This window comes from Zootoca vivipara, chromosome 5, assembly GCF_965207765.1.
Source record: "Zootoca vivipara chromosome 5, rZooViv2.hap1.1, whole genome shotgun sequence".
NCBI classification, from domain to species: Eukaryota; Metazoa; Chordata; class Lepidosauria; order Squamata; family Lacertidae; genus Zootoca; species Zootoca vivipara.
In genome coordinates, this window is record NC_142588.1 from 46,842,677 (window position 1) to 46,855,264 (window position 12,588).

Here is a 12,588-nt window from a genome sequence, read left to right on the forward strand (position 1 = left end):
GGAGGTATACACGAAGCTGCCCAGCGTCATGTCGGTGTAGGTGGGACTGCGCTGGTCGCAGTCGAAGCACTTGCGGTTGGGTGGGAGCACTGGGAGGCTGCTCATCTCCCATGGCTTCGAAGGCGGCGGCCGGGTGTGTGTGCGCGCAGAGGTATAGAGGCTGCTCCCCAGGCTCTCTCATGCTGGCCGGGAAATGAGGAGGGAGGCCGGGACCCGTCCCGCTCCGAGACACTCGTGAGGGAAGCGCGAAGGGGACGAGGCTTGGGCCTGCGGCTCTGGCGCGCGCAACCCCAACTGACAGACCGACGGAAAGAAGGGAAGGGAGGGGGGAAAGGGAAGGAGGGGGAGAGGAGCGGCATCAGCTCTCGGCGAGGAGGCCGGGGCAGCTGAATGACAAGCCGAAGAGGAACCTGCGTGGCACCTTTTCTCTGTCGGGGGGGGGGAGACGCGATCACAAACATACAGGGGAGAGAGAGAAAGACGCATGGGGAGGGAGAGAGAGAGAGACGCGCGCGCGCGCACAGAGAAAGGGGGGGAGAGAGAGAAAGACGCACGGGGAGGGGGAGAGAGAGAGACGCGCGCGCGCACAGAGAAAGGGGGGGAGAGAGAAAGATGCATGGGGAGGGAGAGAGAGAGACGCGCGCGCGCACAAAGAAAGGGATGGACACGCACACAGAGAGTGCGGCGCTGCTTCGCGCTTCGTCAGCGCTGCAGCCGCTGCTGCTTCTGAGCGCTAACCCGACCTGGCAGGCTTCCTCCTCCTGCCACGGCCGGCATTGCAGGAGCTGGGTCCTGCTGGCTTGTGCCCTCGGTGCTCTGTGCGGCACTGCTGCACGCTTTATCGGCGCTGCAGCAGCCGCCGCCGCTTCCGGGCACCGACCCAACCCGGCAGGCTTCCTCCTCCTGTTGCGGCCACCGTGCTGGGTCCCGCTAGCTGGCTGGGGCGCTCAGTGGTCTTGCTCCGCACATCGCGGAAGTATGGCTTATTTTCGGGGTATGTCTTACATTTCTCAAACGATTAAAAGCCCTGCCATGCCTTACTTTTTGACTACGTATTAAAAAAGGGGAAACACGGTAGTTGGCACTTTGGTTCCTCCAGATGTATCAGGGTGGTACACAGAATAAAATCTAAATCTAAAACCACAAAGTACATAATCAAAATAAAAAACAATAACCCAATAACCCCCCCCCCGGGCAAAAAACCGGGCCTAAACCCCAATTGAAAAATCAGTTTCTTTCAAAAGCGCATGGATCTGGTTTGCAAGCACTCACTCCAAAACCTTGCTCAGCAAAGGGAGATTAGCAACTGGCTGGTAGTTAGTTAGGTTTTCCAAATCCAGAGGAGGTTTCTTAAGGAGTTGTTTTACCACTGCCTCCTTCAAACAGGCAGGGACCGTCCCCCTCTCGTAAAGAGGCATTGATCACCTCCTTGGCCCAGCCAGCTGTTCCCTCCCTGTTGGATTTTATCAGCCAAGAGGGACAAGGGTCTAGAGCACAAGTGGTTGCCCTGACTGATCCAAGTACCTTGTCCACATCCTTGAGCATTACAAACTGAAACTCATCCAACACAACAGGACTAGACTGTGCTCTGGACACCCCATAGATTTCAGAGTCAAGGTCTTGGTGGATGCAAGCAATTTTATCCTCAAAATGCTTTGCAAAAAAAGTCACAGTGAGTTACCATTAGTCCTATCACCTCCTTTGGGCCAGCCTGTACAACCCGGAAAAGCTCTGCCGGAAAACATAATGAGGGTGCAATGGAGGCCGCAAAGTGTGCCTTCTTTACTGCCTTCAATGCCACTAGGCACTCCAACTGCATTCAAGCCGTCTCCCACCTTGTTTTAAATTTCAGTTGTTAAAAAACTAAAGCATGTATTGGTCTCACCAGTTTAGATTGGAGCTTATTTGTTTCAGGTAAACACCAAAGACATGGTCTTATGGTAAATCACAGCATACATCCCTCCTTACCACTATTTTAGAGGTTTAAATCAAAGTTTGGGAATGTCAATTAGCCAGTGAACTGGTAAGTACCACAGACTAAGTCTTTTATGCTGACCTTGAACAAGAAGCAATTGTGGAGTATCATTACTGCATTTATACTGTTAGTTGTATAAGAAGTCTGCATGTCCCTCACACATCACCATGCATCAGTGAACTGTAACAGATTCTGACAGGTATACTGTACATCTCCACACATTGTGACACTTTTCCTCTGACAGCTGGAAAGGAAAAGCTAGACACTATCACAATTCTCACATTTACTTGGAGAGGATGTTTTGCCCATGCCCCACATGTTGCTGAGAAAAGTGTAGTAGAGAATGACATATATTTAAAACAACCAGTTAAACATCTCAGTTGTTCAAAATGTCATATCAAAAGAAACAGATATGTGCTGGTCTTCAGAACTTGGACAATTTATCTGAAGGTTCTGTGTGTAACACTGCCATAGAAACCTGTGTGTTTCTATATAGTGTTGCCCTCCTATATCTAGTAGCCTTGCTCTATTCTAAAAAATAATAATGACAAAGGTTATTTGCTGTAGCAATAATATTTGCATAGTAATTGCATGTGAGGACTGAAGCTTGGAACATCACAACAGCACTCCAAGAGATTCTCGCAAATCACATTTTATCTCACTAAATGTCCATTAAAAAAATTGAACATTATTATTTAAAAGAACTAAATGCTCTTTTGGAACATTTTAGAACTGTGCCATAGAAATGAGAAAGGGATAAGAGAATTAGTTAATGAACACTTTTGACAAAAGACTCAGGATATGGGTAAATTTTCTGAGACATGCTAATTAAAGTCACCGCCTCCTATTACTAGTTTTGGCAGCTATGCAATTAATTCAATGGAAATGGCAGCGCCTAGTTACCCATTTGATTCTAATATGCAGATTCTGTTTCATGCACTTGATCCAAAAAATTTTCCTTAAAAAACATCTTAAACTGGCACAGCATCAGTCTAGTACTGCCAAAACACTGTATAATAGTGTGTGTGTGTTTCACCACAATTTCCAACAGCAAATCACAATACTTATAGAAAGACTAGTGAAGAGACACTACTATGCTGACAGGAGTTGGAAAGAAAACAAAGAGATAAAACAGGTGTAAGGACAAGAAAAAGAGAATCTTAACAAAGGAATTTCCTGGGCAAGCTGCTCAAATCACTAGCCAATTGATGCTTAGTGACACCTCTGGGAGAGACCTGAGGCCTTAGGCGTTTAGATCTCCATAGTGAGCTCTCCCCGCCCCGCTGTGAGGCTGACATTCAAGGTGATTGTTTTTCTTGGGGAATTGCAAAAAGGAGAGCCCCTTTGCAGACTGGATCACTTTGTCTACCATCTCAAGGCCTGGAGGAGGTGGTGGGGAATTTGACATTCAGATGTCGGCTTGACAGGATGTCTTTCTGGTACAGAAGTAGAGCCCATTGGAGAGGGTGGGTCCCTAGGCCTGAAAGTGAGATGAGCACCACAACCCCATAGTCGCCTTTGACTGGACTTAACCGTCCAGGGGTCCTTTACCTTTATTTTACTGGGCCTAGAAAATTCTGTCAGCACCCCTGCTATTCAGGGAGATGTTGCTTCTACTTTGTGTTCTATCTTTGCTGATTTTGAACAGAGCATTGGGAGAAGCAAAGAATGAGTGATTAGTAGTTTAGTCAATAAGGTTGGTAGCTTTCTAAGCTAAAACGGGGGGAGGAGGTTTGAACTGGTCACCAGAAGCTTCTAATAAAAAGCCACTATAAAAATAATTAAAGCAAAATAACACACATTGGGGTTATTTTAAGCAAATAATAATAACCAGATCTGAATACATGTATTTATTATTGGAGAAATGTTTTACAAGCATTGACCTGAACTGAGCGGTAAGTGAATTGAAGCAGACACAGGCTACAGAATGTATAGATTTGGTGAATACTGCAAAAGGGCTTTAAGTATATGCTTTGATATTTTCTGAGCTTTTCACATGACAGAAACAAAACTCAAGGACCAATATCAATGAAGTACAGCAGCAACAACAACTGTGCGCCTGGGAATTGGGCTGAAGAATGTTATTATGATAGCCCAGTCAGTTTTTCTTTCACTAAATAAGCTTATTAATTCTATGCACTTCATGGGTCTTATTGTGAATCAAGAACTCGTCCAGGGCAGACAAGTGTCACCCTCTCCAATCTACAAAGAGGGTAATTTAAGTTCAACAGGGACACTTATAGAGTGCTGGAAATAGTAGCCAGATGTGCTTTTATCAAAGAAAAAATGTGTGCAGCTGCGCTACTAGAAACATCTAACTTGGACTACAGCGTATTTTTGTATTCCTATGGATTTGTATTGTTCCTTTGTGATGCTGCAAACATTTGTATCAATTGTAAGGAAACCACTACTTTTCTGTGTAGAAAGTATAAGAATGCCATCAGAAGTGGATTTAAGCAAGCGCAACTTGTTTGGTCACACTGGGCATGGCGCCTCGGGGGTATCACAGGGGATGCCACAACTATGATTCAGAATAGAGTGCAAGAGGCGGAGGGGTGCTGCATTTTGGCATTGCAAAGGGCACCACTGAAATTTGAGACCCCAAGATCTGCCACTGGTGCCAGAACAGTGAACATTAGGGATTCTATCCATTTTGGTCAGATCCAAGCAGGTTTCCAATAAAAGGCATCAAATAGTTGCACTGAAACTTGGTGGGGCATTAGTAGGCAGGTAAACATTATTCAGTCATCAAATTATTTGTTTATCACCCTTCTGAGCAGAACTCATAATCTGAATTCTATTCATTTTTATGAGATTTAGGCCCCATGTTTCTCTAGATTATGACCCAAGATCTAAAGTAAGAAGGCCCAGTTTCACCTCCTAAAATAAAACGTCCTATTGTGCTACTTCCACTAAAGTATTTACTGAGCTTTCAACTTCTGTGTTTAGTATCCAAGGCAATTCTTCATTTATTCAGACAGCTCTAAGCAAACCAATGAGTTTTCTTATCTATGTTCAAGACACATTATATCAATTAGAAGATTACCACTAGATTGTTTGATTAATATTTCTAAAAATGAGTAAGTGCATTAAATAGGTAAATCATAAACAATACATTTGGGGGGATGCTGAATCATTTTGATGGTTGTCTGGAAAGTTCCTGCTTAGCATTGGAATTTAATGACACATTTTGCAGAAAGGAAAAAGATAACTTTGTTCGTTTAAGAACCTGGCATATTTGGAAAAATCTTAAATGAATCACTAGCTTGCTTTACAGCACAAAGAAATAAATATAAATTCCAAAGTCACAAAGCTAGAAGTCATGATAAGTCATTGTCTCATTTTTCAATGAGTCTGTTCTTGCAATAGCAAGAGAACCAAATAGACACCAAAAGCTTAATAAGGCATAACAGGGCATAATAGCCTTAAACAAAGTAAAAAAAACATTGTTGTCCTAAACCATTAGTCATATTACTACTCAAAGGAGAAGAGTAAATCAGGGATGGGAAGCCATCTCTCTGTCCTCAGAAAGTTCCAATCTGGAACCAAGGGAATCTTCTGTTTTGCCCTCTTCCTCTTCCTTTGAGCTCCATGCATGAGGTGAGGAACAGGAATGGCAGCAAAATGCAGGCACTGGAGACTACAGTGGGTGGGGGACAGTTCCTCTACCACTCCTCCAATGCTAGGATCCAAATGCAGATTGAGGCCCCAGTGTCCGCAACAGAAAAAATCTATTTAAACAAATTGATTCTTGCTTGGGAATATCAAATGGTAATCTGGTTTTATGCATGTATGTGCATATGTGTTTAGGATATGTCAAGGGTGTTAAGGCTGTGATATGGGTTTATTAAGGGTGCCTACGGCAAGAGCATGTCTTGTATATATATGTGTGTGTGTGTGTGTGTGTGTGTGTGTGTGTGTGTGTGTGTGTGTGTGTGTTAAGAGTGTATGTGAATGAGTTTGTGCTTCAAGGGTCTGTAATTGTGTTCATATCTGGCCCTACCCACTGCTGGAATGGGTTTACACCAAGGTAATTCAGCCCTTGGGCTGAATTTTTTCCCTCAAACTTGGTGCAAAGGAACCAGAATTATTTATCTGAATTATTCAATCTGATACAACCTCAACTCTATGCAAGTAGTACTTTTTTATATATGATGATCACCGAATATTTCCTTTCCCTATCATTTCAATAATTGAGTACAATGTGTCATCCTTAAAGAGACACAGAACTTAGAAGTGCCCCAGGAGAAACCCCAATAATATATATAAAAGCTGTATCATCATAATGCTTGGGAAACTGCACCTCACAATCAAGAAACATTTTTTGTACATGGAGGAGTTTCATAAATATATTCAATGTAGAAAGAGACAAGGAAAAACAGAATATACTAATGAGATCATCCCTGGTTTGATGGGGGGGACAATGGGGGAGGGAAAGGTGCTCTGCACATGTTTAGAGGAGTCTCTTTTGCATGCAGGGAGCTTGCAAACTGTCTTGGGTGGGTGGGAGTTGGTGAACTCATAGCTGCCAAGTTCTCCCTTTTTTTAAGGGAAATTCCCTTATGCTGAATAGGCTTCCTCGCGAGAAAAGGGAAAACTTGGCAGCTATGGTGAACTACGTGAGCTAATCCCACCTGGGTCCAGCTTGGAATAGACTATTGTTTCATAGTCAGTCTCTCATTTGTTTATGTAAAAGGTATATGTTCACTCCAGGATATTGTTGGACTACAATTCCCAACATTGGTCATGATGGCTGGGGCTGATGGAGTCCAACAGCATCTGGAGGGCACTATGTGGGTAACTCTGCCTTATATACTGTTGCGGTATTAACATTTGACTACTGCCCAACAGACAAGGTAGCTGTTGGACACTACATTTGAAATACTGAGAACCTACACAGCCAGAAATCTCTGCCTAACCTACCTCACAGAGTTGTTATGAGTTTAAATGGTGGCAATACAGTAGTCGATGATTTATAGATGCCTCTCGGAGCTCAGTATAAGGGTATGATATAAATAAATAAATTTCCAGATACTGTGGTACTCAGAAAAAGGAAACCATTGAAGTAATTTCTGGAATTTATGTTGGATCCTATTATTGTTGTTGTTGTTGTTGTTGTTATTATTATTATTATTATTATTATTATTATTATTATTAGTGACTGGGGAAACCCAACCAGATGGGTGGGATATAAATAATAATAATAATAATAATAATAATAATAATAATAATAATAATAATTTCCAATATACATTTAAATTCCAGAAATAATAATAATGATGATGATGATGATGATAATAATAATAATTAAAAGGGTGGTCTTGTATTCCCAAAACCCTGCTACCTGGGGGAAAATAAAATCTGATGAACACAATATTAACTTACCTAAAATGCTGGCATGTTTTCTTTTCCCATTCCCATCCCTGAACAATGCCTTTGTCCACCTTCTGGATGAAATGCTACAGTATATTAAAATGAGTCCCCATCACCCAGACAATTTAATGGCTTCACATTATGTAGGACACTTTGCATTTATAACATAAATAACAGACAAGAACATTTTAAAAATAAACCTTCAAACTCTGTTGGTAATGACATCATAATTATAATTTATGCACACCCTGGGCTTTCCCACTTCTTTCCACAACTCCTTTGTCATTTTTGTAGTTACTTATTGTGTCATGACATTATTGAGACTAAAAAAAAAAATCTTCTGGCTAAGCATCATGCTGCAGAAAAGACTTTGTACTTTGACACTACAAAAGTAGCACAACTAAAATCACTGTTTTTCATTAAAAACCCTCCACTGTCCCTATACATGATGGTACAGTGTGAAGCCTGGAGAAAATGTGTGTGCACTTAGGAGTTCTATGACATCCGAATCTCAACAGGGAAACAGGAATGCAGCAGATAATGTCCCTTGGTTGCTTCTGACTTCTAGACTCAGCAACCTGATGTCTCATTCAATCCCTAGGGCTTTGTGTCTGACAGCCATTGGGGACAAGCAGTATGTTGCCAAAAACACAGTAAAAACAGAATGTGCCACAATAAATAGTGTCTGCGCTGCATTTGACTATAAACAATACTTGTATTTTTAGTTCCCCATTTGACTTTTTTTCTTATGTTGCACAATTCTCTCTTCGCCTATTTTCAAACTACTTTGCTCTCATCCATGAGCGAAAAGATCAGAGGACATTCAGGTTAACTATCTTTGCTTTCATCTCACCCTTATTATTATTGCTCATCTGAATAACAAGGTTGGGGGGGACCCTGAGCTTAATACAAAGAAAGAATAATGTAAGGAGACCTGATAACAAATGATTTAAATATTGGAGAAAGTGAGTTTCATCTATAATATATAGCATTTCTGAAAAATACAACCAGTTGTAATCAGGTAAGATTAAGCAACCCTACATTATGATTAAGCTATTGTGTGTGTGATATGGTGTTACTCTTCAAGTGAAATAATGTGCTTTGGACAGCTTTTCAATAAAGTTCTTATAAATTTTGGAAAGAATTTCTCTCACTTTTGTGACATTCATTATCTTTTTACTTCAGAGCCATTGTCTTCTACTGAATGTGAAATGGGAATGCTGGAATTCAAATTAGTGAGCAGCCATATGGTGGGCAGATTAGCACAGCCACCAGACTTGCTCAGATGAACCCTCAAAGTGTGGATCTAAGTCCTGCCCCATATATCTTCTTGAGCATCATGCTCCTCCCAGCCCTTGACCTTCCTTGACCTCCCAGCCCTTCCCTGTGTTGTGCAGCAGAGCTTTAAATGGGGTTTCTGTTCACTAGGGCACCCTTGAACACTAGTTGATGGCTCTGCTCAACTGATGACCCTATTTTAACAGGAGTCCCAACCGGTAAAGGATTCTATTCAAACTTTTGTTGTGATGGTACTCACTTGTACAGAGTACCAGCACCTCTGTTTTACTGTCCATGGCAACCATTTTGTGCTGGCAGTCACATCATTTATGGTGGAACCTACATCTTGGTGACTACAGTATGTAGGATTGCAATAAACACATATAATGCCCCCCAAATCCTTATCCCCATCTTTGAAATGGAATTTAAGATGTCTACATTTAATGGCCCTTGCTTCATTATTTTAAAAAGAAAAATCAACTAATAAGCTCCCATTCCACCAACTCTAGCATTTAACCTGTAACAAGTGAGACCCATCAAAAAGTTGTAGTGTGGAATGCAAGTCGGCAAAAATTCAGTGTAGAATAAAGGGGCTAGATTTATTGCCCCACTCCTCACTCTCCTTCCCGGTGAACAGCTGGTTGAGTGGGATCATCCAAAGTCTTGGGAGTACATTGACAGCTCTACTTCCCCTTTTAATCTGCAGGTATGGCAGTGGATATGCTGGACCAATGTCTTGCCTTAGTAATGCACTGGATAAGGACTGATAAACTGATGCTCAACCCAGACAAGATTGAGACAATAGTAGGTGGTTCCCTAGACCAGATGAGTGGGGGGTAGCAGCGGCTTGTTTTTGATGTGGTTATACTCCCTCTGAAGGAGCAGATATGTAGCTTAGGGATCTTCTGGATCAATCACTGTCACTTGAGGCTCAATTGGCTCAGTGGTGCAGAGTACCTATCATCAGTTTTGGCTTGTGACCCAGTCCCCCCCCCCCAAATAATCTGGACGGGGTAGCCTAACTTATTCTGTCTATGCTCTGGTAACTTCTAGGTTAGATTGGTTGGCATTTGTCTTGGGATAAAATTATTGCAATGCATTATATATGGGGATGCCTCTGAAGACAATTCATGGAAATTGCAGCTCATTCTGAATTCAGTGGCCAGGCACCTCACCAGGGCAAAACGGTCTGAGCACATAAGACCTATCCTGGCCCAATTTGCTTACCAATTAGTTTCCAGGCCCAATTCAAAGTGCTGTTTTTGACTTATAAAACCTTATGGCTCACAAACCTTAAGGATTGTATCTCCCCACATGAATCAACCTAGACCCTGCAATTATCACCTGAGGCCCTTCTGCATGGGAGTTCTGGAAAGTGGCAACATGAAAATGGGCCTTTTCTGTGCTGACTCCCTGCTTGTAGAATGCTCTCCACAGGGATGCTCGTTTGGTGATATCATTGCATAGCTTTAGGCACTAGGAAAAAATATTTCTCTTCTGTCGGACCTTTCACTTTTAATTATCAGTGTGTGCCTTTTAATCCTGCCTTTTAAGAATAAGAATCTTTTCTTCTGTTTTGTTTTATATGGGTTTTAATATACGTATGTGTTATTTATTTGTTGCTGAAAGTTGTTTTGAGTTACCTTTGTAAAAAGTAATGATAATGATGATGGTTATTATGAAGACTGCATATTTTCTGACAGGGCTATCTGCATGCATAGTTGGATCAGGGGCAGTAACTTCAACTAAGTAATAGCACTTAAACCACCAACAGGGTGCCTCTGCTGCAAGCTATATAAACAGAGATGATCAATGGGCAGTGTGTGCCATGGCCAAAGAGAGCTTTACATTCACACATTCATTTGGATCATAGCCACTGCCTAGATTTATGAACACTTCTGAAGATTCTGCTAATCTTTCCAAAGCTTCTCTTGGTGCAACATCTATTAAAGTATTTGCCACCATCTAGTATGACAAAGGCCTTAGTTCTTATAATTCCTTTGCCACATTTGTTTATCCAAACAAACAAAAATACTATGATCCCAGAACAAAAGAAACTGTCAGAAGGATTTATTATTTTACCTATGGAACAATCTAGTCATTTTCTGGTCAATAGAGTAGCTATTATAGGAGCCTTGATCTTTAATTTCAAGATTGATAAAGAATTCTTTGTTGAAAATTCTGAACAGAAATTCTTCTAAAGACTACACCAAATTGGTTGATATGCAGCATATAGTGGGCAAACAGGAATGTAGTGTAAAAATGTATCATTGAAATGTTGTAATATCACAACATCCGTTTTTTGTGAAATGTAAGGTAACTGTTGTGCCTGTGGTATTAGCTGAAAAATAAAATGCTACATAAAACGACTTTGAACTTGACTTTAGTGGCTTACACATATATGGTGAGGGGGTAGGACAAAACAAGGAAAAACCTAGACAGGAAGTATACAACACCAGAAAACCAAAAGCATAACCAATGGACAAAGTTAAGAGGTTTCTTTCTTTCTTTTTTTGAAGTGACCCAGAAAGAGAACAAACTGTATCCATGAGAACCAGATTGAGATCATGATAATCATACAATGATTCTGAGGATACAAGTTTGTTCAACAGGAAGAACAAAAGTGCAATTCACATGCCTGAATAAGCCAGCTAATCTTGTTAGGATATGCATTTATGTAAAATTAGTCTGTACATCTCTGTCAGAAAGCAGCACTTAGACCCTTTTAATTTTTATGGCCTATGGCAATAAACGATTGTAATCATTTAACAATCAGACTCTTTACCATTCAGATTGGTTTTCTAAGAGCTGCCACAGCCAATAGCTCTCCAATTTAACAATGGTGAAACTGAATTCATTTCTTTTGACTCGCCACATTCTGCGTTGTGCATTTTGCATTATTGAAATAAGTTTCTGGGCTAAAGCTTCCTGACCGAGTGCTAATACACCCACTGTGTCATCTATAATTCCATCCATCTCATACCACCGGCTGATGAACAATGGCAACACAGAGGGCACACTGCCTCGAGTCTCAGCATGATTGTGCTCTTATTGACCACGTTTCCCTGACCTTTGTCATCGGTGGTTCAAGGCCCTGTCTTTCATCAGGGATCATTTCAAATGAATCTGTTACAAGAGGCTTCCATGCAAATTACACATGTTAAAAAAAAACACTTTTTCAAAAGCAGGGCATGTCAAAAGAGCTTAAAATACAACCATCTGTGGATTGTATATGTTTGCTATAGCAGCTCAGTTGCTGTGCTTTTGTAAATGCTTTGGCCCAAGAGATTCAAGGGAGGAAACTGTAAAAAAGAAGGAGAGGGAGAAGAAGCTGAGTAAGCAAACATCATTTGAAGAATTCAGAAAAGCTTAAAATAGCCACTGAGGAGCATAAGTATATTAATCTAGGTCACACTTGTAATCACTGCTAAGCAGCTAGAATTATTACATGACTATTCATTAAAACAGAAAACTTACTGAAGACAAATACAAATTTGGATTTCTGTTAAAAGCCTATGTGCCTCAAGTAACACCACTAAAAAAATTCCACCAGCCCATCAGTGCTGGCCTCAAGTATTTTCACACCTGAAATGAAAACACTAAATGACACCTCTAAACAATTCATTTCTCAAATGAGGAAAGAACATCATAAATCAAAAGTTTATGCAAAGTTAATCACTATTGCCTTTAGCTATCCTTGGGGAGGGGGACTGTTAGCCTCACCCAAATTACAAGAATGTTTTGGGTACCCAATTCCTCCAAAACCACTTAAAGAATTCCTCTCGGAAATGTATAGGTGACCTAACCTCCCTTGTGCCTTTATGCTCAATCTAATGTTACAGGTACCAGTAAGTTCAGGGAACTTGCTTGGTTTAATGCTACTGGAATGTCCGTATCTTCAGCAGACCCATCCCCATGATTTCCTGTCACTTCTCTCTAAATATAAATGAGATTTCCATATG

General features: G+C 41.2%; 1 protein-coding gene and 1 pseudogene across 2 annotated transcripts in view; both read right to left on the reverse strand.

The window, feature by feature from the left end:
• ATRNL1 (attractin like 1) overlaps positions 1 to 12,588 on the reverse strand; it is a 497,126-nt gene that overhangs the window by 204,982 nt on the left and 279,556 nt on the right. The window lies entirely within an intron of this gene.
• Positions 1,209 to 7,140, reverse strand: LOC148685662 (uncharacterized; annotated as a pseudogene). Its single transcript, XR_015950001.1, has one exon. The product of XR_015950001.1 is annotated as an uncharacterized LOC148685662 (transcript).